Genomic DNA, 26,845 nt, shown 5'->3' on the forward strand with positions numbered 1-26,845 from the left:
CCAGGGTCCTCTGCTGGGACCTCTCCTGTTTGGCATCCACTTTTTTGAAGTAAAAGCCAATACCAGAGGGCTTTCGCTGACTAAGTTTGTAGATGACTGCAAGATAGAAGCAGTCACTGAATCCCCAGTGACTTAGTTATCCTGCAGGATGAGTTGCCCCAAATAAATAGCTGGCACCAAAATCACGAACCGAAACCAAATGTCAAAAAAATGCACTATTGTATCCTTTGGGTAGTCCATTGCTGTATGTTCTTCAACATTGCAAAGGCTATAAACAAAGGGATTTTGTCTAAATACAGGAATGTCATTCTCCCCTTTCCTAAAAAATGATAGATATCAAATGTAACAAACTCGATAGTTGTCACAAAGTAAAAAAATAAATGTTTTACATATGACCTTTGTAGGCTGCAAACTTCAGGAAGAAATAGTGACAGAACATTTAGTACACATGGCCCATGCTGAAATCATTGTGCATCACCTTTTTTTATGTTGGGCGTCTTGACTTATCTAGGAATGATGTGCTCAGCACAAATCCAGGACTTGCCAAGTGAATTCTTCCTCTACAGTTCTGGGAATTAGTAGCCACAAGGGTCTGTTTGCCATCCATAAAGCTAGGAAACCTGAATATTGAGAAGGTACTTACAAGATCATCTGGAAAGAAGCTGTAGAGAAGTAGAGGGAAAGGACTTCCAAAATATCTAGAGGTGGGTGTGGAACTTTTTATGTGTGTGTGTGTGTGTGTGTGTGTGTGTGTGTGTGTGTGTGTGTGTGTGTGTGTGTGTGTGTGTGTGTGTGCGCACGTGCACATGTGTGAGTGCACAACCACATGCCAACATACATACATAAATAATTACATGTTGTTGTCTTTCGGATTTTCCTGGATAGGGGTCACCACAGTGGAACTCCAGTCCGCTAATGATTGGCAGTAGATTTCATGGTGCCGAGTTGCCAGCTCTGCACCCAACCTTCAACGAAGGCACGCCCATTCATGCATGTCTTTCGGAATGCCACTCGACCCACGTGGAGGACATACATAAATAATTACATACATATGAAAAATAATGTGTCAGCTTATTTTTAAAGCAAAGTGTAAGCAGCTTGCATTTCAGTAGGCTTAGGCAGGACCAGATAAAGTCAGGTAGGCATCAGGCACCAAGTAGAGTGAACAACTCTGACTATGTCATTGGCCAGACAGCCTTCATCTTTTTTGTTTTTTTTTTGTTTTTTGCTTTTGTTTTTTTTTTTTTTTTTTTTTTTTGCAGCATAAGATATTTCTTGTTTTTTATCCTACAATAGCATGATAAGAAATAACTGATTTTTTTTTAAACTGAACTTGTTTATACTAATTTATTAGATGAAGGGAGCCTACATTTCCCAGTGCTACTTGTTAAATAGTTGAAAAGGCATTTTTTACTCTAAGTACGAGGCTCTGCTTCTTCCATAGAGGGAGTGCCCTGACCTGAAAGGCATGATCCTGACTTGTAACCTGCCTGCAAAATTGTAATGCAATTTATGTTCAGAGCATACGGTTTACCTTCAGTGTTTACAATAATGTGAATTATTGCGTGCATTACTAGGCTACATAATTTGCATTTTTTTCTTCTACACTTAGTCCAAAATAAAAAGATGAATAAATTAATCAGACTAATGCACCTATGCTAAGGAAAATAATGGGCAGAAATGTGAGCATGCACTTGCTGTTCATGCACGTTGGGCTTTTCACCATAATGACTTGTAGGAACATCCTTGTCATTCATAGTATTCTCTTGTTTGTCTGCACTGCTGCTTTCATTCACAATACATAATACTCCATATTGCTAGTGAACTTAAAATGGTCTAGAGTGGTATTCATAGTCCCAAGTTTCACTTTTGCATACTGATTATCAGAAAAGATCATTGCTATGTCAATATGCAAATACTGTAACTGCAGGTTATTCATGCTAAATGAATGCAAAGGTACTTTTAAGAATCATGGCCACATATGGCAAAATGCAAAGTGCCTTAATTAACCCTTTAGCAGCTATGTGTTGTGGAATATCACACCTCTAGCAGCCTTTACACATCCCTGCATTCCAGCATATTTTCTGAAAAATCATCTTAAATGGCATAACACAAACAAGTGTAAATAAATTGTGAACAATAAAAGCTATTAAAACTATACAAATGGCAATGTAATCAGTAAGAATTATTTACAGTAGTAATAGTCAGTGCAGTCATAGTTTTTTCATAAATACTGTAACAGATTAAAAATTCACACTAACCCAGAATTATATTTTCTGCTAAACTTTCAAAAATTGTCATATATTGGAAACTGTACAACACAGACACACACTTTAGAACACTATAAGCTTTTACAAGACAGCAAGGAATTCATCTCTGAGCAGGTCTATTGAGATAGTTGCATAAATATGGAAACATGTACTTAAATGTATAATTAATATAAATAGCAGTGAATATCTCTCACAAGTTTTCTTCAACATCATCTAAGGTTTCACCTGATCCCATGCCATAATGTATATGTTACTTGCTTTTTGAAGTATTAAGTACATATGAAATATTGCTTAGTTTCATGATCGCTAACAAATGACTAGTAATAGCTTGAGTTTAGTGTGATATAAATGGAAGTTAAAAATGAATTTTCCTTTCTCCCAATATGGTATTTCACACCATAATACTTAATAGTAGTAGGTCTCTCAGTTATGAAAATATGAGATTAAAGATGAAACTATGAATATCAATTATCAAACTGTGATTCATTTCTTTACTCCAGGATATCATAGATTAACAGTCTTAATGTTGTGTTGTTAATAAATCTTTGCCCTTTCTAATACTTCCTATTATCAGCTATTAAGTTATACAGTTAAAGAAGCAAGACCCCAAAAAGATCCAGATGTCATTAGGAAGCTGGAAGTATACAAAAAAATGCACTATTAGGTTAAATGACTACAAGAAAAACTTAGGCTTCATATGATTTTGTAGATACTTGGACAATGAAAATAAACATGGGTATGCTCAGTGCTTGAAAGACGTAAGACAAATAGCGGACAGTGTAGCTTTTATTATTGATATTTTAAAAAAATAAAGGGGTTTAATATGTTTTATATATGGTCATCTCTATGTTAATACAATGTTTATTGCCTTAAAGAAGGCAAGGGGAGATAGGGAAGATTGAAAAAAGAACACATGACACAGTGGGGTAAAGAGAAGGGAAACTTCAAAAGGGTTCTGGTGGTAGAGGTGGGAGAGAATACTATGTTTTTGTGAGGGGACAGATCCCCATATTTTTTCAGATTTTTAATATGAGAGGTAATTTTGGGTGTGCAATAGGTAAGAAAGTATAGGAGAGGTAATAAGGGAAGCAGAATGGTGAATGAGAGTCCAGCCCTGCAAGAATTCTTGGTTGACACACCCTCAAATGTTTACCTGAATGTGTTGCAGTGGAGGACCCTGATCTTGAGAGGGCAAGGGCCTGTGGTGGTGCAGTGGTAGATGCCAAATGGACAGTGAGTCTTTTATCCACTGAAGAGAATCCTGGACTGGCTGAAGGTGTCTGTCCACCACCTGCTTCTCCACATCCTTAACCAAGTCTAGAAGCCCATGTTCAGTGTGGCATGCCAGGCTGCCACACGCCAAAGTTTCTACAGGACCAACGCCATCTCCCCTGGATGGGCAAAGGGTGAATACTCCCTGACCTGGGAGACACATGGCTGGGCTGTTCCTAAAGATTCTCGACCTGTAAACAAATGGAAAAGAATGGGAGAAAAAGAAAATAAAAAAGGACAAAGCAATGCATAATTGAAATAATCAAAAGAGAGAAAGGTTGGGGGACAAAGAAGAAATACAGAGAATAAAGTCACACATAATGTTACACATTATTCCAATATTTATTAACAAGTGAATTTTATTTTTATGAAATCTTTATTCAACTAAGCAATATGTCTTGGAAATGTATATGTATACATAGGAACGATCAGTGTATTGCTTTTAGGTTTTGGTGCTTTTTACATTTGCAGTCACTGATACTAATTAGATAAGCTGGTTTGATATAAGAAACGTTAATACATTTGAAATGTCTACCTTATAAGCACTTGGCTGCAATACTCTGCTAAGTAGCCCCTTAGTTCTTCTACTATATTTGTTTATAAATATTCTTGCAGTATTATACAGTAATAAAATCAGTTAAAGACAGAAAGCATTTATTACTAAATATTTATTTTGTCAGATTGTTTTTTTTTTCATACTTACCAGCAGTCTGTCTGGCTACTCTGTTATATTGTTGGGTGGAGTTGTATTCTATTTTCTCTTCAGCTACATAGAGGACACATAACAGCATGGCTGTTTACCTGTCTCTGACTGTTTTCCTTAATATTTCTGACATGACTACGAGTACTACTCTGCAAGCCATTGCAATTCCTGTTGCACTTGCTTAGTACATACGCTTATATTTTTAAATATGTATTTGTATCTGAAATATAAAACACAGATTGTTATAATGTGGTATTATTTTCTTTAATGGAAGCTGAAATAGTAGAAGTGCATCTTTCTTCAAACTGTTACACATATGGACAGCTTGTCTGTTTGAGGGAGGGGATATTGTCTGGAATATTAACCATAAACGTTCAGTGCAGGTTCTAGTTTCATCTATGTTTTGCATGCTTAAGGTGCAGTTTCAAGTAATACCTTGTGTATTTTCTTTAGGCAAAGGCAGGAGCCATGCATACATAAACATATAACAATTGGTTCAGGACTGACTTTGAGCATTTTCACTGGTTTCTTTGAATTAACAACTTTGTTCTTGCATTTTACTTAAGGACTTCATTTGCGCCAGTTAGTGCTTGTCTTAGAAAGGCTCCAGACAGTCAGGCAATCAGCCTCTGCTCCTCTGATCATACCAAACCATCAGAGGCAACAATGAACACTAAGTTTCAATTTTACTACTGCATTTGTTGCACTTGACTGTACTTCATACCAGCTGCTGCCTTTACTTAATTAAGAAAAGATCTGCCCTGCTGTTTTATTCTGCTCCCATATTTAATTTTAGAAAAATCTGTGTTGCTTTTTACTTGGCTGCCTATTTAATTTAAGAAAAAAAGTATACAGTATTCTGCTTTAATTCTGCTGTTCCATTGAACTTCTGTTGGCTGTAGTATAGATTAGATTCAGACTGGCTAAATCCAGCTCTGTTTGAAAACTAAAAATCAAGGCACCTTCTTTTGGAAACCCCTGCCTGTACTATCTTGGCAGGAGTGTGCAGTAGGAATATCTAATTGAAGTTTACTTTTTCAGGGCTCAGTTCGAGGTATTTCAGTGGTTCAGGGCTCAGTTTGAACATTTTCATTGGTTTCTCTGTATTAGCTGCTTTGCTTTTCTTTGCACATAGCAGGAGGTAGTGCTTGATGGTTATAGATGAAAAAGTGCCAACAGATGTATTTTCCCTTAGAAGCAGCTGCTATCTAGCGAGCAGTTCTTAAAAAAACTCTCAGCTGTTCAGTGAACCACCCAGCAGTGATTTTACCTCTTACCTAGCAACATCAGACTCTATAGATCCCCTTCTTTATAGACCTCCTACAGTGCACCCCATAGGTTTGCCCTTCTAAAATAGCCCCCTACCACATACCCCCATCTTTTTCTCCTTATCGACACAAATATCAAAAATTTCCATCAGAAATTAGACATCCTTTACAGGCATAAACAGTTCCTCACCTATGCAATAAGACTATCCCTTGCCTATTACTTCCTACTCCCATCCTTGCTCTATGGTGCACCTCTCCTTGCTAATATACAATCATCTCTTAAATCCAGGCTTGACTCATGCCATAATGAAATCGTAAAATTTGCAACCAGTGCCAAACACTTCCACCACTGTGTATCAGTCAAATTTCTAGCAACAGCACCTGAACTCCCCAATGGAGAAGTCAGTCTACAAAAATACACCAAAGCTAACTATACCCTCCTAACAAATGGTATGATAGACTTCCACACTCCAGTTTCCACACATTGCCAGCTATACTAAGGCATTCACTGATACCCTGTATATACATTTGCAGAAATATATAGACACAATGTGCCTGACAGGATTAAAGCAAGATGTTCAAGGAAAAAAAACATCCTGGTGGACTTCTTTCAGTAATACATTATACAATAAGTGAAAGAAACTGCTGTCTATAAATACAAAAGTGAGAACCCAGAATTGGAATAACTCCCTCCTTGGCCTAAACAAGGAAATAAGACAACTCGTAAAGTCCTCAAAGACCAACTATGAGGAAAAACTTAGCAATCATAGCCAAGGATAACCATAAGGCCTTCTACAGCTATGTCCACAACCTAAAAGCTAGGACTCAGATGTGTGCTGAACTAATTGTGGATGGTATTTCATACATTGACCCTGTGGAAATTGCAAACCTACTAGCAGACAGGTTTGGCAAAAATTTCACCCCCCCCCAAGCATACCACAAATTATGTCTTCAACATCACCTCCTCCCTGCATCTCCAAAGAGCAAGTCATCAATACTCTCGCCAGCACTAAGAACACAGCCTGCATGGGACCAGATGGCTTTCTTGCTGTGTTCTTAATGTTCTTAAACAAGAGCTAGCTACTCCACTGGGCACTGTATTCAACCATGGCCTGAGTGCTGACTTTGTCCTCATTGAATGGAAAACAGCAACTGTTATCCCCCTCCATAAAGGCTGCTCTGCAACAGACCAGGGTAACTGTAGACCCATAAGTTTTTCCAGCCTTATCTATATGACAATGGAATGACTCAGTAAAGTTGCTGTTTAAAATGAGGGTTGGGAAGCTCTATGTATTCAAAATAAATAAAACTTTCTGTAAATTAAATTGCATATTAACCTTATTAATGAAGACATAATTCATTCAGAGCAACATTACATGGTTTATAAGGATTTATTTTTTTCTAGCCCACCTTCGGAGATCTTTTCCCTTGTGCATCATGTCTCCCCAAGTCTTGTAGTTCTTATCACAAGTTTCCTTAGAACAGAAGCTTCTTTTGTGTCATTGATGTAGTAATATTGAGTATAAAATTAGAAAGCATGTTTCTAAACTTGATGATTAATGTACAGAAGTCTTCAAAACCTTCCAATAATATCCATTTTAACATTCCATTCAAAAATTCCCTTCATTTCATGTTTCTGTAGGAGTTAGAGGTCTTATAACATTTTCTTTCTCACAACCTGTTCAAAATGAAATCAGGCAGCTGTGGAAACTTAAATAAGCTTATGCCACTAAGAAAAATACTTTTGAAAGACTTGTAGACCTTCAGGCAGGAAAATGAGGTAAAATAAAGATAAAAAACTTTAAAGGGCTTGCAATTGTGCTGGGGTTAGCCATGATCTATGTAAAAAGGACAGTTTAACAGTTTTAGTGAAAAAATAAAGAAAAGAGTTCAAATAAGCCCCATTTACAGTAAAATACATTAAACACTTAAGTATTTCCCCAACATTTAGTAAGACTGCTGTTGATTATTTACATGTTTAAATGTAACAGATAACCATGACAGAACATATCTGCACATTTGCTTTCTTTTGGTACATTGTTTTAAATAAAACTTTCACACTATATCAAGCTCAGACTAATTATCACTGCTTATATGTCTTCTTATTAATATTTAGATAAAGTGAACTAAAAAAACTTTAATCAGGTATTTAAACTCAGATTGGATTATATGCTTCAGATTACTAACTCTTATTATAACTATTACTTATACGTTTACCCCATCTAGTGAAGAATGTATTTCAATAAGCAGGAATTATTGCTTACTGAAACTATATTTTAAAGTAAGAAATGAAAAGATGAAAAGTTTTACCTTTTGATGAAACCCAATCCAAAATGCTTCATGAAACAAGTTATTATAAAACCATGCATTGTACAACACATAGGGCAGGATTCACAAAACCTCCGTGTAAGAGTTAGCAAGTCTTACACAGAGGCTGCAGTTAAACGGGGTGATGTCAGCATGCCATGCATATTCATGAGGGCATGCTGAATCACACCCTAGGCTAATACGGTCCATGTAGGAAAGTAGGGGGCGTGTCCGCACGGCGAGTACTGCAAAGGGACATGCCCCCAGAAGAGTCACAGTCCTGAAAGGAAACTCCAATGAGTGAGTCCGCGGAAATATCAAGAAACACACCACACATGCCCCCACAGACTATAAACCCATGTGTAATGTAAAATGTAAAAATTAACAGTTTAATTTTTTTTTTATAATTTCAAAAACGTTTGCCCGTAATTGCGCTCATTTGCGCAGGTGTGCCCTTCACTCAGCCACAGTTAGCAGTCATTGGAAAAGCATAAAAGATCAAAATATGCAAATTAAGCCAAGTAGCAATAGCGTAGCGGTAGAGACGTTGGCCAAAGAGGAGGTAGTCACGGTTCGAGCCCCAACAACATCAATTTCTATTTTTAGTGAAATAAGCACAAAACAATCCCCTGACATATATGTACATATATATAACAATAATTTAAGTAAAATGTAATGAAATGGGTCATGTATTTTTGAAGAAATCTGATACAATAAAAAAAAAAAATATATAAGTGCCCATAGCTGAGCGGCCCTCTACCAAGCTGAGTATGACTGCCCGCAGGTGAACAGTGGTTTAACAGGTGTAATATGAGTGCCTGGAGTTGAGTGTCACTTTAAGACGCTGAAACCATGTGCCAGTAGGTGAGCAACACCTCACACAGTGTAATATGCGTGCTTATAGCCAAATGACACGTAAACCAGCGTAACCCATTTGCGCGAGCTGCGCAACGCGCCAACCAGCATACCGGCGGGCAACGTAGGGCAGGCTGTATCAAAGCTGCCTTTACACAGACACACCTCCTAGCCTGTGTAGACAGTCATAAAATAAAAAAAGCAATGCCCAGACTCAAACCTGAACCACTAAGCCATGACAGTTGTACTGAGAAATGCAGTATTAGCATACATATAGGAATGAATGGAAATAGAAGCATGACAAAGCAGTTTTTTTTAAGCTGATACATTTCCAAAATGGCCAATCACAGATAAGTGCGGGAAAAATGGCATATATAAGCCCCATAGGCGGGAATACATAGCATAACTGAAAGTGGAACCTATTTGCAGTCAGGATGGCAGGTGTTAGAGAGGGCAGTCACTTCCAAGCACAGAGGTGGGGTGATGAGGAGTCCAAATATATGGTTTGGCTCCTAGTCCATGATAATGAGGCTCAACTCATGCAGGGCCAGGTTCTGTGGGGTGCGTACAAGGCAGAGGCGTGGAACCGGTTGGCACATGATCTCACCAGTGCCACAGGCATACCAAGGACTGGTGAACAGGTCCGTCACCACCATGCGGACCTGAAGAGATGAAAGCATGACCAACTAAACCGTTGGATCCAGGAGGCCCGGCAAATGCCCAACGCCTCACTACTAAGTATCCATGTAATTATGTATGTAAGAAATTATCCTAGCTGATATTATGTAGATGTATGTTCCAATATTACTTCATTTATATTACAGCTGCAGGTGTGCATTCTGCGAATCAGCAAGCCTATGGTGATAGGCTGGAGTGCTTGTGCCACCAGGCAGGTTAGTAATTATTTTTCTGCAATTGTTATACAATATAAGTGAGACAGCTTGTAAAAGAGTTCAGTGTAGTTACATATTAATAAAGTTCAAATAATACTAGAAGAAAGATTCTGCTAGTACTGTATGATTAGATAAGTGATGCAGCCTGTAATCCAGAAATAAAAATTAAACAAGTCTGAAATAGAGATTTTCCACCTGTATTGTAATATCAGATAACCTGCTGCAGCCTGAAAATTAGTGGTAAACAAGCTAAAGACAATAGACACGTGTCAAATACATCCCCTTTTAAAATCTGCCATATGAAACAAGTGAGTCTGCTGGAAATGATTGTTGTAACCAAGTAAGACATGTTAATAATGCCTAGAATTAAGTATCATCTTGAACTGTAAAAACAAAACAAGTGAGAGTGTGAGAAAGACGTATGAATCGACCAAGAAAGCTGTAATAACTCTTGAATAAAGTATACTGCAGTCAGTACATAATGAAATGAATGAGACAGCCACAACCAAACAGTGAAATGTTTTTAATAAAGTAGTGAAGCTGGAATGTGTCTGTCCCACAATTTGGATATGTTGCTGTACCCTTGCAATATGGAGATAGCATGGTTGTATGAAATAATGAACATCCACAGTTGTCTAGAGCCATATAAATCAAATGTATCAGGATGCTGTACCTGAACACAGCCAGATATGAATGTGTATGAATAAAAATGCAATGTATATTAATGTAGCAGTAACAGTCCCATCACAAACATTCCTAAGGTTACATATAGGAAACTGTACTAAGACCTGTAGGGTATATATATCTGCAGCTACTAGAAATGTACAGCATATGTATAGGTAGCTGAAGTTGTTAATTAAATATTTCTTCACCCTACCCTATATTCACAAATAATGCCATTCCACAACAAACTGGGTATGTGTATTCACAATTAATTCCTATGGACATTTGTCCTGTTGGTTCATACATATTTTCACGTATGTTGATGCATGTGCCCTGTTCACATATCCAAACCTGATGGCCTGTTGCCATCAATCAACCCTACATGCTGTTGGATTGTGTACTGTTGTTCAAAATATGCATGTGTTATGCTTGCTGTTCAATGTTTGGAATTCATGGGTGTTTGGTTAATGGGAATACTGATGCATGCTGTTACAAATAATTTTGAATGGTATTGTTTGTTACTAACCCAAAATGTCATAAAATATTGCTAAACATAGGACAACAGGGAAGGCGGGTTCCAGCAGACCCACCTCTCCCACCTCATCTGGCGAGTGCACCTGGCACTAGTGCCCAGGCCGGAACCTCCTCCGGTGGCCCTGTGCCACCTTCGGGTGGAAGCACTGCAGGGGATGGGGCTCATCCCCCCTCTGCAAGCGTGGCAAGAGGAGAACATCCACTCACCCTCCAAAGTGTCTGGTCTGTGGTGCGTAGCGAGATCAGGCATTCTGTGCTTGAACCCCTACACCAGCTTGAGGCATGGGTGGCGCAACTCACGGGTGTGCCTGCTGCCCATCCTGCACAGCCCCCAGCACAGCCCCATCCTGGGCAGTGAAGACACAGTGGCAACTGCCCATGGGTGGGGATCTCAGTTCCACTGTTGCCATCTGTGGACTCATGGGCTCGCGATATCCAAACATCCATCCCCGTCAATTGTGTTTCCCCCCCACATGTGTCATACTCCGCCCCTGTATGCATCTTGTTTTGTCTTGTTTGTTAACCTCCCCTACCTACCTCCCCAAATATACCTACTTCCTGTACCTCACATTCCACTCTCACCTGAAAAAAAAAAATAAAAAAGGGCACTCTGTTCCCGCAAAAAAATTACGCCCCATACATAGCTGCCCATTTTGCAGACATGTCTGCTGGACATGTGAACTGGTAATTACAATTGGCTGTACAACATATTTTGTTGTCCTCACCCCTCTCTCAGGGGTGGAAGGTTTCAAATTTCACACCAAATTACACACATATGCACAGCTGTTGCTGATAAAGAAATGGGCAGCTATGGGCCTTTCCTACATCCTTCCTGCAAATCCCGAGCTTGTTTTCCAACTGTCCTACCCTCTTTGTGCCCCCTTTTTCACCACTTTCCTATCTCCCCATTTTCTTTTCTTTCAAAGAAATTAGTGCGGGTGTGCGCGAGAGTAAGCACTTTTAAGCAGTAATAAGCGGGTGTGCGCTTGTGTGGGCTTAGCTAAGCATGTGTGCATGAAGCTAAGCGACAGTGCGCATGCATGAGCTCCGTGAAAACCAGCGCTAACCCGCTTACAACTGCTTAAAAGTGCCTTAGTCACTCTGAATGACAAGGCCTGTAGTCTGCTCAGCAGCAAAATAAAATTCCTCTGTCTGTCTCGAACCCAGGACCTTGGAAACACTAGTCTGCATGACTTACCACTAAGCCATGACTGATACACAAGAACTTTGTGCTGAAAGCAATATATCATGAAATAGTAGGACTGAATGTAAAGGGAATATAGGAAGGCTATTACACAAAGCTTTTTTTGTATCTTTACTGGCAATTCTTGTGGAATTGCATTACATTAGTGTGAGAAGAGAAACAGCCATGCTAGTAGGTAGCTAGTAAGTAATAATGTGACAGTAGCACCTTGCAAACCACACACACTATCAGAGCAGGATAAACAGTGCCATATTTGAATAGGTAAGAGGCCAGACCTCGCAACTGTGACTGATTTACAGGGATGTTCCTGATTTGAAAACAAATGTTAACTGTGCCCCACTGACTCCCTGTGAAATGTACTAACAGTAGGCAGAAAGGTGTGGAATCCCACGTAATGGTTACTGTCAATTACTTAAAGTATGCACTACTTGCATGTCAGAAATGGTGTAGTAATACATATGCTCAAAATACCCCACAGTCACAACTGCAGAATATCTGAATACATCACAGGTGTATCCCACGGATATGTACCATTCCCTGAGGCTGATAAAAGATACAAATGAGAGTATCTGAGGCCTGCAAGTGTCACAAACTCACAGGCATATCATTCTGTCCGCTGTCACACACTCTGTGAATAGCTGTTGAATTGCTTCCACAAGCACACCCTCATGCAGGAGTACAACCCAGAAATATCAAAGGATGTAGCCAACTAATAAAATAAGGACAGTATAGCGGTTTACAAGCGCTGCATGTGCCTGCTATCCATAACTGTTAGTACAAAGTACAAGGCCCCTCTACTGCTCAGCAGCAAAATAAAATACCCTTGTAGGTGTCAAGCCCCACACCTTGGCCAGAACAGACTGCATGCAGTACCACCAAACCACACCAAACATATAAGGAATTGCTGCTGAAAGAAATATAGCAAGCATTACAAGGAGTGAATGAAAATGGAAAATAGGAAAGCCATAGCAACACATTCCAGTAAAGACACCTAGCAGGCCTTCAAGGAGTGAATGTAAAGGCTAAATAGTGAAGCCATAGCAACAAATTGCAAGAGCCACTGCTGTATACCAGTTAATCCACAAGTCCCACAGGAAAGCACATACTCCCATTTAAACAGTATTAGTATTATTAGGTGTCAGTTAACCTACACACTGAGAAGAATGAACTGGAGGAAGCAATAGTCAGGTTTCAGTACAACATGCATTTCAGTGCCTACAACACAGCCTTAAATATGAGAGACATACCAACCTTTACACTCACAGAATAGTGTCCACAGCATACCAGCATGGTCCCCACCTTGAAAATCTGAAAGGGCTATGCCTACCTAACCTAACATTTTATAGCACTGTCCTGAGATCACAGTGAGAACTGCAATTACCACACAGCAGGCTGCATGCAATTAGTAAATGCTGGCTAACAATTGGTGCAGAGGCCATCACATGCACATGTGCAGATACCTACAAAAGCAGCCTGTACTCCCAGTCCACACATGCAATAGTTTCATTGCAACAACTGGAGAGAGAGAGAGAGAGAGAGAGAGAGAGAGAGAGAGAGAGAGAGAGAGAGAGAGACAGACAGACAGACAGACAGAGAGACAGAGAGAGACACCAAAAAAAAAAAATAAATAAATAAAAAAACATCAAGCTAACCATCAACAGGCCACCAAGCAGCAAGCCATCACAAACAGCAGTGAGAAACAAAGGTAATGTAAACTACATAATCTAATAATCTACATACTGTGAACCCTTCATATGTGTTAGCAGTCTGTATCTATCTATCTATCTATATATATATATATATATATATATATATATATATATATATATGAAGATGTGCATAAAGCAGGGGACATACTGCAACTGATAGTGAAGGCTGGACATACATATGTATTTGAAGGTTGCTATGTGCACATATCAATGTAGGTTGTAGTGCAACGTACAATGTAAGTTGTACAGTAATGGATGTTTAGCAGTATGTTAGTGTGTGTATTTGTATGTGTAAATAAATTAAAAAAAAAAATATATATATATATATATATATATATATATATATATATATATATATATATATATATATATATATATATATATATATATATGTATATATATATATATATCTATATATATATATATATATATATATATATATATATATATATATATGCATATATGTGTACATAGATAGAGAGGGATGTATAAATAGATAGACATATATAGATAGAATATATATATACATATATATGTAATAGACACATACATATATAGATATATATATAGATACATACACATATACAGACAGATATGAATGTCTAGAGATATGTATGTATATGAATATCTCTCTCTCTCTCTCTCTCTCTCTATATATATATATATATATATATATATATATATCTATATATATATATATATATATATATATATATATATATATATATACTGAGAGAGGCACATGTGTGCAGATGTATTGCAGCAGGTGTCTGGTGACAAAGGCATGGACTGAACACCAGTGTGGAAACTGGAGTACCATACCCCACTCCAAAACACTTTCACCACTAACCTCCACACAGGTGGTTGCCTGCCTACTACTGGATGTGTCAGAAGGAAACATGGGAAACAAGTGTACAATAGCCTCCCCTTTGATATTCACAGTGGCACACTAGTCTTGTAATCCCTGTACATGGTACATGTCAGCACAAATGGTGTGTCAGCTAGGGAAATGTAGGTCACTGTACCCCTCTACACCTCACAATGTCCTACACGGTATGTGCGTCCCATGACAACTACAGAAAGGGAGAAGGACACAGTCATACCTAACAAACAGTGATAATGTCCTCAAACACATTACCTATGCAGAGTGACTGACAAAACCACAGATAGAGTGCCTCTCATACTACCTACACAGAGGTTACCACTGCTGGATATACATAGTTAAGTCACACCCATAACAGTTGTCCAACAACCATGGTAACACCTCACAATATCCCCAGCCTAAATTACCTATGTCTGTCATCCTTGGCACCGCAGTAAAGAGCACATGGTGGAAGTACAGGTTCCTACCCACAAATAAGCCATACCCTGGAGTAAACCACCCAGCATTAAGAAGCAAGGCTCCTCATTAGTAGATGTCAGACATACCCCTGTTGAATGTTATGCAGATAGGTAATATGCCATATGAGTCACCCTGTGTAACTGTTTGACAGGGGCAAGTACAATCACATTACATGTGTCCCAAGGGGCAGGGTAGCATAACAGTATGCTGCTGTAGGCCCAGGGCCAGTAGCATACTACCTACCTATGACACAATGCACACACACATATACTCATTGCAATACCAACTACATGAGGTGGAATGAGTGTGCCACTGACTGTGTGCAAGGTCTGTAATGGTGTGATTGCTCAGCATAACTTTGTGTCTGTCATGGTAGTGTGTGTCCTTGGTGTGAGGCCAGAGAAAGATGTGTCAGGTATTGGGATACAAACCTACTACATTGCCATATGTTGTGCTGTGGTTCCCTGTATATGACTGCAGTATAGGTAGGGGTATGGCTGCAAAGACTCTTGTGCATTACCATTGAAATTTTAACTGTGTATTGCATGCATTGCATGGGTGGACAATGTTCCCCATCCATTACATTGATACATACCCCCAGTGTGAGGTTGTGCATTGGACCTCAAACAGTGTGCCGACTGCTGGTGTATACTAGTTTGTTGTATGGAGTGTGCCAGGCACTGTCACACAGTTGTTGGCTGAACACTGATATGTGATCATTTACATGTGTATCCCCCAATAGACAGACAGATGCTATATATGGCAGTTCAGTGATATCACTACAGTAGATTATTATGCGTGCCATATTACTTGCTCACATATTTTTCTTTTCCTTCCAGGGCGATGGTGCACCAGCGCAACACCTCATACTCGGCTGCAGAGGAAGAGGAGATACACCTGAGCCTGGTGCGGGATTTTGCCACACTCTTTTCCCACACCAGCCAGAACCAGCAGGAGAGGGCTGCACTGTGGCAAGACCTTGTCCGTCGGGTAAATGACATAGGCATGCATAACTGGACATATGAGCAGGTATGCCATCATTGCAGTGATTTAATTAGAAATGTCCTAGTGAACCAATTAGAAATGTCTGTCAGCATGTGTCTCATATCCACAGGCAACAGCTTGCCATAGGTGGTGGGGCAGCTATACATCCCCCCCTCACCAGACTGGAGGAGCTCCTCCTAAGTGTTGTGGCTCCAGCCCAACAACAACAACATCCGCAGACATGTGTAATGATGGAGGCTGGAGCCACCCAGCATGTGGACATGGAGCGTGCAGGTAACATGCCATATCTATAGTTGACTGTTCTCTACACTGGTAGTTTATGCATGTGTGAGATGTGCACTGTGTTTGTAGCTGTTATCCTGGAAATTATTGTGCAAGATTGATATTCTCAATATCAGCAGTAGACCTGTGAAAGCCAACTGTTATACTACTGTACTGTATCATACTCAGAGTATCAATGGCACAGTTGTGCCCAATGACAATAAATGTCTTATTTGTGCAGGTCCCTCTGGTGTAACAGCAAGGCAGCCAATCCATGCTGGTGAGTGTGTAATAACAATACTTTTAATACTAATGATAATAATAGTAATAATACCCTTAAACAGTATTGTTATGTGTTGGATTGCAGATGTGTTTGTGTCTGTGTGCTTGTGTCTCATGTACTGAGGAGTGTGCATGTGCCCATGTATGCATGTGTGCATGTGCCCATGTGTGCATGTGTGCATGTGCCCATGTGTGCATGTGTGCATGTGTGCATATGTGCATATGTGTATGTGTGCATGTGCCCATGTGCCCATGCGTGCATGTGTGCATATGCCCATGTGCCCATGTGTGCATGTGGGCATATGTGCATGTGTGCATGTGCCCATGTGTGCATGTGTGCATGTGCCCATGTGTACATGTGTGTATGTGCCCATGTGCCCATGTGTGCATGTGTGCATGTGTGCATGTGCCCATGTGTGCATGTGTGCATGTGTGCATGTGCCCATGTGCCCATGTGTGCATGTGTGCATGTGCCCATGTGTGCTTGTGCCCATGTGTGCATGTGTGCATGTGCCCAAGTGCCCATGTGTGCATTGTGCATGTGCCCATGTGTGCATGTGTGCATGTGCCCATGTGTGCATGTGTGCATGTGCGCATGTGCCCATGTGTGCATGTGTGTATGTGTGCATGCGTGCATGTGTGCATGTGCCCATGTGCATCTGTGGTAACATTGTGTACACATTGTAAACTGTGTTTCCTGTCTTCCTCTCACAGGTTCTGGTGTTGCTCTGGTGGTGTGCAGCAGGGAACCTGAAGCCACTGCTGGGGATAGTGATAATGATGATACATGTGTAATGGCACAGGAGGTGTGACAGGGTCTGTTGTTGGTCAGCCAATCGACAATACACAGCAGTCAACCCCATGAATGCACACAGTCATCTTGCCAATACATCCATTGTCACCAATGTCCTTAGGTGAGGGACAGCATACAGTGGGCATTGACCAGGGTAATGTGGTATCAGTGGCACATGCATTCCCCTCACAGCAGCCATGGCCAGAGTCCTGACATGGTACCACACAGGAAGATGTCCAGGGGTTCTCGTGGGAGCATCCGTGGGCGTACTGCCCCTGTCAGACATGCCCACAGAGGTCTTTCAACCTCAGCTATGTCCTGGGCTGTAATGCAGGCACAGGCACGTATGGAACGGTACACCAGACAGGGTCTGAGGGAGCTTAGAGCACATCGCACTGTTATGAATGACACTATGCATGACATTGCGGTTGCCATCCGTAATTTCACCGAGGTCATTGACAGACGTTAGGGGGACACATTAGATCTGTTCCACAACTACATGTCCATGAGCCAGGGCAATGCAGGATGGTTGAGGTGTCAACGTGGACATATGCCAGCAACATCAGCAGCTGGCAGTCATCGCGGATGACAACAAACCCGCAGCCGCTCCCATAGTGCCAGTACCAGCCCCAGAAATGCTGGGTCTGTGCTGTCATTAGACCACCCTAGGAGACCACGTGCAGGTAGCTCTGGACAGTCCCAGCAGGGACATGTGTCCAGTCATCAACCAACTGCTTCTGATGACAGTACCCAGTCTGGCTTAGTACCTGATACTGTCCGTAGCACCCCTGCCAGGCACAGGTACCGTGTCCGTGGCCAGAGACAGTGATCTGTATGACCTGGCAGGTACAGTCCGTGGCTGTCCACAAACACCCGTATATGGCAGCCATGAGGTGGAACTGTGTGCATGCATACACACATGCATAATGCTAACACCTAGGGCTAACACATACACACACACACCGCATCAATATTGCCCCATCTTGTACTGTTGTCCCTCACTAACACACACACACATACATGTCGATTGGTTGTATCAGTGGCAGACTAAGGCATACCAAGTACACACCCTGTGCATATGATGAAACTGTGCCACCTCCTGCAATATGTAACATTGATGCAGGAACAGGTTAACATGGTGCTGATGCACAGGGTGACTACATAGAAGTGTAGTAATATTATCATGTTGTCAACAGTACAATGTAATGATATCAATGTGGGTATATCCCAGCATGCCTGATGCATTAACAGTATGATTGTCATTGTATTGTTTTGTACACCACTATTAATTACCATGGTGTAATGTCTGCACATCTTTGCATTCTGGTGGTAAGGCAGAAAACACAAGGCCACCTACATAGGTAGCACAGAGGATAAGAAAATGGAAGTAATGATGCTCAATGCTGGACATGTAAACCACTAGATGCATGCAGTCCAAACTCTACTCTGCATGGAGAATGTTGATATCTGTGCAGTAATAGACAACAGGTTCAAGACTCCCAAGATCACCCTAGCACTACCAGGTTACACCTCATACCATGCTTGACAGCCCCAAAACACGGAACTAACTATGACAGGAGGGTGAGTCTCATTAAATGTCAAGGATACTGTGGTGGCAGGACAGGTAGCTTACATCCTTCTAAGTTGGGAACTGCTGATTGAGGGCTCAGTGTCTCTTATTCTAAAAGTGTATTAGTTCTGGTTTAAGCACTTGGGCTTCAGGCTAGTTATTTTACATTAAGAAGGTTCATGGTCTGCACTCTTGTGGGAGGAGAGGCTGGACTCTGCACATCTGAGCTGGGAATTTCTGGTTAAAGGCTTATGGTGCCTGCATATTTGAACTGTTTCTTACTGAAATTGGTACACCTTGTTTGCTGAAGCATAGACTAGATCCAGGCCTGCTGAATGTAGCTTTGTTTGTATGTTTGTTTGCTTGTTATTTCCCTGAAACTCTAATTCCACCTAAAATGCAGCTTTTCAGCGCTTCTGTGGATCCCTAGTGACATCGGCATTGCTTACTCTACTTATTTCCTCGTTTCACTTGAAAGAATGTTACTGTTTGTCATTTTTGCATTTAAGTTACCTGTAACACATTGCATTTAAGTTACCTGGCACTTGCTCACTAAAGCAATTATATAAGTCAGCACTAACAAATTAAAAGCACTACACCCTCACAAACTCATCTTGAGTACCTTGTTCCCCATTGGCCCTTTTTTTGTCAATTATAAAGGAATTCCCAATACTATTCTAGCATGTCCAAAGGTCAGTTGTCAATCTCCTCTCCGGTCCAACTGGTGAATCTGGGAATCTTGAGGCAATGTTACAACTGCCTCATGTACACAGACAACCCTCTCCTCCTTCCAACAAATTCCAACACATGTGAGAGATGCAATCATATAGCCAAACTGGAGGCTAAGCTCTCTCAACTCAGTACTGGCGAAACCTGTCAGGAGGAGAATGAAACCACACTCACTACAATTTCAGTCTCACATAGACCTACCACGACAGCAAACCAAACACATAAACACACAAAAACATACTCGGAGGCTCTAAATAAAAATCTGCCTAAGCAGCAGAGACCTCCAAAGCAGACACCCAAGCAACCGCTACCCCAAAGCAAAACACGTGCAAAACATAGCTCACAAAGCCAGTGTGCTGAACAGTCACAGCCCTTAAGGCTAAACAACACACCTGATACACTTGTAATAGGTGACTCTATCATCAGGCACACTGATGTACCACTCACCAGGCTGAACAAGGAGAAGGTCACGGTGAGCTGCCTGTCGGGTGCTAGGATCCACCACATAACACAAGCACTCAGGTCACTCCAAGGCAAGTACAAATATGACTCAGTCATTGTCCATGCTGGTGTGAATGACCTGAGACGTACCTCCCTGGACTACATGAAAAGAGACACAGAGAAGCTCTCTGAGCATGTGGCCCAGGCTGGTATGACCCTGACCTTGAGTAACATCTTACCCTCACCAAGAATGATGCCACAATATGAAGACAAGATGATCAATTTCAACAATTGGCTTAAGTATTGGTGTCATTCAAAGGGGATCCAATGCCTGTCAGCCTGGGATGACATGCTCGATAAGCCACAATGCTTTACTAGGGACGGCTTGCACCTGTCACCCCTGGGCTTTCGGATATTGGCAAAGGCTCTTGCTACCCCCATAGTGCCTTTTTTAGGCAAGGCTCAAAAGACAAACCCACCTCCATAGGTATCACAAGGGATAAGAAACTAATAGTAATGCTACTTAACGCCAGCAGTGTAAACCTCAAGATGCATGCACTGGAAACTGTCCTTAGCATGGAGAACATCAATATCTGTGCAGTAACAGAATCCTGGTTCAAGGCTACTGAGAACACCCCAGCACTGCCAGGTTATACCTCATACCATGCTTGTCAGCCCCAAAACTTGAACAGAATCAGAACAGGAGGGGGAGTATCAATATTCGTCAAAGATACACACACCTCCAGGTTGGTGGCACAGCACAAAGCATCAGAGACTATCCATGTGCAACTAACAGTGGGTAAAACTGCCTTCCAGTTTATAGCCTGATACAGACCACCCTCCCAAACCCAGGAACCCCACTTGGCCTTCCTGAGAATACTGGAAAATATGAAGGTCTCTCAAAACACCATTATATTGGTGGACTTCAACTACCCAAACATAGACTGGGATTATTACTCTAGCTCCAACACCTTAGCTCAAAGGTTCCTAGAATTTATAAACTCAAATGCTATGATGCTATGGAACAACTTGTTACCACTCCCACAAGAGGGGAAAACATACTGGACCTGATCATCACCAATATGGGGACTCTATGCTCCAGACCAGAAGTGTATCCCTCACTGGTAAGATCAGACCATAAACTAATCTCACTGGATATTCACATCCCGACCCCACCCCCTGCCCAGAAAACCACAGTGTAAAACTTCTCTAAAGCAAATTTCACACCCCTCAAAACCAAGGTGGAATCCTTCTAAGCCCCCGGGCCTGTGGAAAATACGGCCCAGACTGTAGAATCCTTTAAAAATGCATTCTATGAACATCTTCAGGAATGCATGGATCATGCAATCCCAAATAAAACCAAGACCCAATCCTTCAAAGGCAGACGTCCTGTCTGATGGACCACAGCCATAAACAAACTATGCAATAGAAGGAGGAAGCTACTACACGATAGAGCAAAATCCCAAAAAAGGAAGGCATCTCTGATCAGTGTTAGCAAAATACTATGGGCACTCATAAAATCATCTAAGGCAAGCTTCGAGAGAAAAATTGCACAGGACACTAAGGATAATCACAAGGATTTCTTTAGTTATGTTAGGAACCTGGGTGGGAATTTCCAGATATGCTCAGAATTAGTCCAAAATGACAAAAAATACACCGAACCCACTGACATTGCCAACATCCTAGCTGACAGGTTCAGCGCAAACTTCTCCCCCCCCCTCCCTACCAGATGGGCAAATATCTATCCCAGCAGAGTGCTGCCCCCTGACATCTCAGATGCTCAGGTAAGAGCCGCCCTCTCCTAAGCAAAAAACACAGCATCAATGGGACCAGACGGTGTCCCGGGCTGCGTCCCTACATGAACTCCAAGATGAGCTAAACTCAAACATAAAACTACTGCTCAATCTCAGCCTTACCACAGGATATGTGCCCAAAGAGTGGCGTACAGCAACAGTGGTCCCTCTACACAAAGGTGGTGCCACAACAGATCCTGGAAACTATAGCCCCATAAGCCTGACTACCTTGGTCTGCAAAGCTATGGAAAGGATCATTATGGACCTCATAAATAAAGATATTGGGGACCTGCAGACACTGGATCCTGCACTGTTCAGCTTTGTTAAGGGCAGATCATACCTCTTAAACCTGGTCGATTTCTTTGAAACAGTTACCAAGGCCATTGATGAGGGGAAGGTGGTCCACACAGCCTAGCTGGACCTTGCAAAAGCCTTCGATACAATACCCCACTCGGGCATTATAGATAAGCTCATCAGCTTAAATATAAACCGCTATGTCACTAGATGGGTTGCAAACTGGCTCAAGGACAGAACCCACATGGTTAGAATTACTGGAGCCATGTCAGACTCCAAACCAGTTACAAGTGGCGTCCCACAAGGCTCAGTCCTGGGACCTCTCCTGTTCGGTATATATTTCTTGGAGGTACAGGCCAACACGGAAGGACTGTGGCTGACCAAGTTCGCAGATGACTGCAAACTGGGCGCTATAATCGACTCTCCAGCCGACACAACCATCCTCCAAAAGGGCCTCATAGAAACAGACAACTGGTGCCAGAGCCATGGCCTCAAGCTAAACTCCAAAAAGTGTATAGTCATCCCCTTTGGCAAAAACAATGTGCCCACAAATTACCACATAGGTGGTAATCCATTAAGTACGGAAGAAGTAATTAGGGACATGGGGACCCAAGTTGATAGCAATCTCTCATTTGACAACCACATGGCTAAACATTTTATATAGCCCACCTAATCATGAAGGGATTCACATCTAGATCAGGGGAGGTCATCGTGCCTCTTTACTCATCCCTCATCAGGCACATAATTGAGTACAATGCCCCTTTTGGGATGTACCTTACCAGACACCTGCAGCAACTGAAAAGACCCCAAAAGTACCTCACCAAGAGGATCAAAGGACTCAAACAGATGCCATATGCTGCCCGGTTAACAAAACTCCATACTCAGTGGCATACCGCCTGCTCAGAGGTGATATGTGCCTGACGTATAACGTCATGTCCAACCCGGAATTAATGGACATGCTGCACCTCAGAAAATTCAAATCCCATCGAGCTATGCGCTCGAGAGACTTGAACCTCAGCACTGACATAAATAGGACATGCTGGAGGGACAGATTCATAACCCAGAGGCTCCCTTTACTCTGGAATAAAATCCCAGTCCAGGCTAGGCAGAGTTCCTCATTGACTCTCTTCAAGAGGAATCTTGATGAGTGGATGGGGGATCGTAGGTTTACCCCGGGTATCACTTCTGTGTCACTGTTAGACAGAGGCACAGTATACTAACCTCGAAAAAGGGCATAGCAACATTAATTTAAAATGGGTGGCGAAAGCCAAACACACTCTGGCTTGGCTTATAAATGCCCTAGGGCAGATAGCCTAGTATCAACCTATGAACCTATACCCACACCACCAGGTTGTTGCCACAGCGTGACACATCACAGACTATCCACGTGCAACTAACAGTAGGTTAAACTGACTTCCCGTTCATAGCCTGCTACAGACCACCCTCCTAAACCCAGGTAACCCACTTGGCCTACTTAAGAACACATGAATGTATGCAGGTGTCTCCAAACAACAATATATTTGGCAGCTTCATTTACCCACACAATGACTGGGAGCATTACTGTAGCTCCAACACCCTAGGTGAAAGGTTCCTAGAATTCATACACTCAAATGCTATGGAACAACTTGTTACCACTCCCACAAGAGGGGAAAACATGTTGCACCTGATCATCACCAACATGTGGACTATATGCTCCAGACCAGAAGTGTATCCCTCACTGGTAAGATGACACCATAGACTACTCTCACTGTATATTCACATACCAACCGCAGCCCCTGCACAAAATACCACAGTCAAATATTTGTGTAATGCAAATTCCATGTATTCACATGAGGCAGGCTTCACACATGGGAACTATTTAAGGTCATGGGTACATATGTCTATGTGGCACACACATACCTCATGTGTGCATTGAAATTACTGATATAATATATGTCATACAATATTAAGAGCAACACCCAACACACATGGACAAACAGTGTGACAAAAACACACATGGCATTTGTAGGATTTAAACCCCTATCTAACTATGTTATGACACTTGAGAGAGACACATTAGCAGAGTGTGCTATTTGCATTACTCAGAGGGTTTTTTTCTCCTGCTATACTTATAGGGTGCTGACATCATCAGTGTTTAGAAAGAGGAATGTACATCATGTAGTGTGTTCTTCTAGTTGCCAAAAGGGACATTTCTTTCAATCAGAATTGTACACACACTAATTCCCCCCGGGATATTTCTTTCAAAAAGAATTGCACAAATACTAACCCCACCCCAATCACACACACTGAGCATTTGCAGGATTCAAACCCCTACTCAACTATATTATGACACTTGAGACAGACGTATTAGCAGAGAACGCTATTTACATTACTGGGAGGTTTTTCTTCTCCTGCTATACTTATAGGGTGCTGACATCATCAGTGTTTAGAAAGAGGATGTACATCATGTAGTGTGTTCTTCTAGTTGCCAAAAGGGACATTTTTTTTTCACACAGAATTGCACACACACTAACCCCTTCCCCCCAGGGCATTTCTTTCACACAGAATTGCACACACACTAATCCCACCCCACCCCAAACACACACACACACACACACACACACACACTGAGCATTTGCAAGATTCAAACCCCTACTCGACTATATTATGACACTTGAGACAGACGCATTAGCGGAGAACACTATTTACATTACTGGGAGGTTTTTCTTCTCCTGCTATACTTATAGGGTGCTGACATCATCAGTGTTTAGAAAGAGGATGTACATCATGTAGTGTGTTCTTCTAGTTGCCAAAAGGGACATTTTTTTCACACAGAATTGCACACACACTAACCCCCCCCCCCAGGACATTTCTTTCAAACAGAATTGCACACACACTAATCCCACCCCACCGCAAACACACACACTGAGCATTTGCAGGATTCAAACCCCTGCTCAACTATATTATGACACTTGAAACAGACGCATTAGCAGGGAATGCTATTTGCATTATTGGGAGGTATTTCTTCTCCTGCTATACTTATAGGGTGCTGACATCATCAGTGTTTAGAAAGAGGATGTACATCATGTAGTGTGTTCTTCTAGTTGCCAAAAGGGACATTTTTTTCACACAGAATTGCACACACACTAACCCCTCTCCCCCAGGACATTTCTTTCAAACAGAATTGCACACACAGTAATCCCACCCCACCCCAAACACACACACACACACACACACACACACACACACACACACACTGAGCATTTGCAGGATTCAAACCCCTACTCAACTATATTATGACACTTGAGACAAACGCATTAGCGGAGAATGCTATTTACATTACTGGGAGGTTTTTCTTCTCCTGCTATACTTATAGGGTGCTGATATCATCAGTGTTTAGAAAGAGGATGTACATCATGTAGTGTGTTCTTCTAGTTGCCAAAAGGGACATTTGTTTCACACAGAATTGCACACACACTAACCCCCCCCAGGGCATTTCTTTCAAACAGAATTGCACACACACTAATCCCACTCCACCCCAAACACACACTGAGCATTTGCAGGATTCAAACCCCTGCTCAACTATATTATGACACTTAAAACAGACGCATTAGCAGGGAATGCTATTTGCATTATTGGGAGGTTTTTCTTCTCCTGCTATACTTATAGGGTGCTGACATCATCAGTGTTTAGAAAGAGGATGTACATCATGTAGTGTGTTCTTCTAGTTGCCAAAAGGGACATTTTTTTCACACAGAATTGCACACACACTACCTGCTCAACTATATTATGACACTTGAAACAGACGCATTAGCAGGGAATGCTATTTGCATTATTGGGAGGTTTTTCTTCTCCTGCTATACTTATAGGGTGCTGACATCATCAGTGACATTTTTTTCACACAGAATTGCACACACACTAACCCCCCCCAGGACATTTCTTTCAAACAGAATTGCACACACACTAACCCCACCCCAACCCACCCCAACCCTACACACACTGAGCATTTGCAGGATTCAAACCCCTACTTGACTATGTTATGACACTTGAGAGAGACGCATTCGCAGAGCGCGCTATTTGCATTACTAGGAGGTTTCCTTTCTCCTGCTATACTTATAGGGTGCTGACATCATCAGTGTTTAGAAAGAGGAATGTACATCATGCAGTGTGTTCTTCTAGTTGCCAAAAGGGACATTTCTTTCACACAGAATTGCACACACACATAGGGTGCTGACATCATCAGTGTTTAGAAAGAGGAATGTACATCATGTAGTGTGTTCTTCTAGTTGCCAAAAGGGACATTTTTTTCACACAGAATTGCACAACATACATAGGGTGCTGACATCATCAATGTTTAGAAAGAGGAATGTACATCATGTAGTGTGTTCTTCTAGTTGCCAAAAGGGACATTTCTTTCACACAGAATTGCACACACACTAAACCCCCCCAGGACATTTCTTTCAAACAGAATTGCACACACACTGAGTATTTGCAGGATTCAAACCCCTACTTGATTATATTATAACACTTGAGAGAGAGAGACGCATTTGCGGAGCGCGCTATTTGCATTAGTAGGAGGTTTCCCTTTTCCTGCTATACTTATAGGGTGCTGACATCATCAGTGTTTAGAAAGAGGAATGTACATCATGTAGTGTGTTTTTCTAGTTGCTAAAAGGGA

Source organism: Protopterus annectens, chromosome 5.part0 (genome assembly GCF_019279795.1).
Source record: "Protopterus annectens isolate FY-2018-M chromosome 5.part0, PAN1.0, whole genome shotgun sequence".
Classification (NCBI taxonomy): Eukaryota; Metazoa; Chordata; order Ceratodontiformes; family Protopteridae; genus Protopterus; species Protopterus annectens.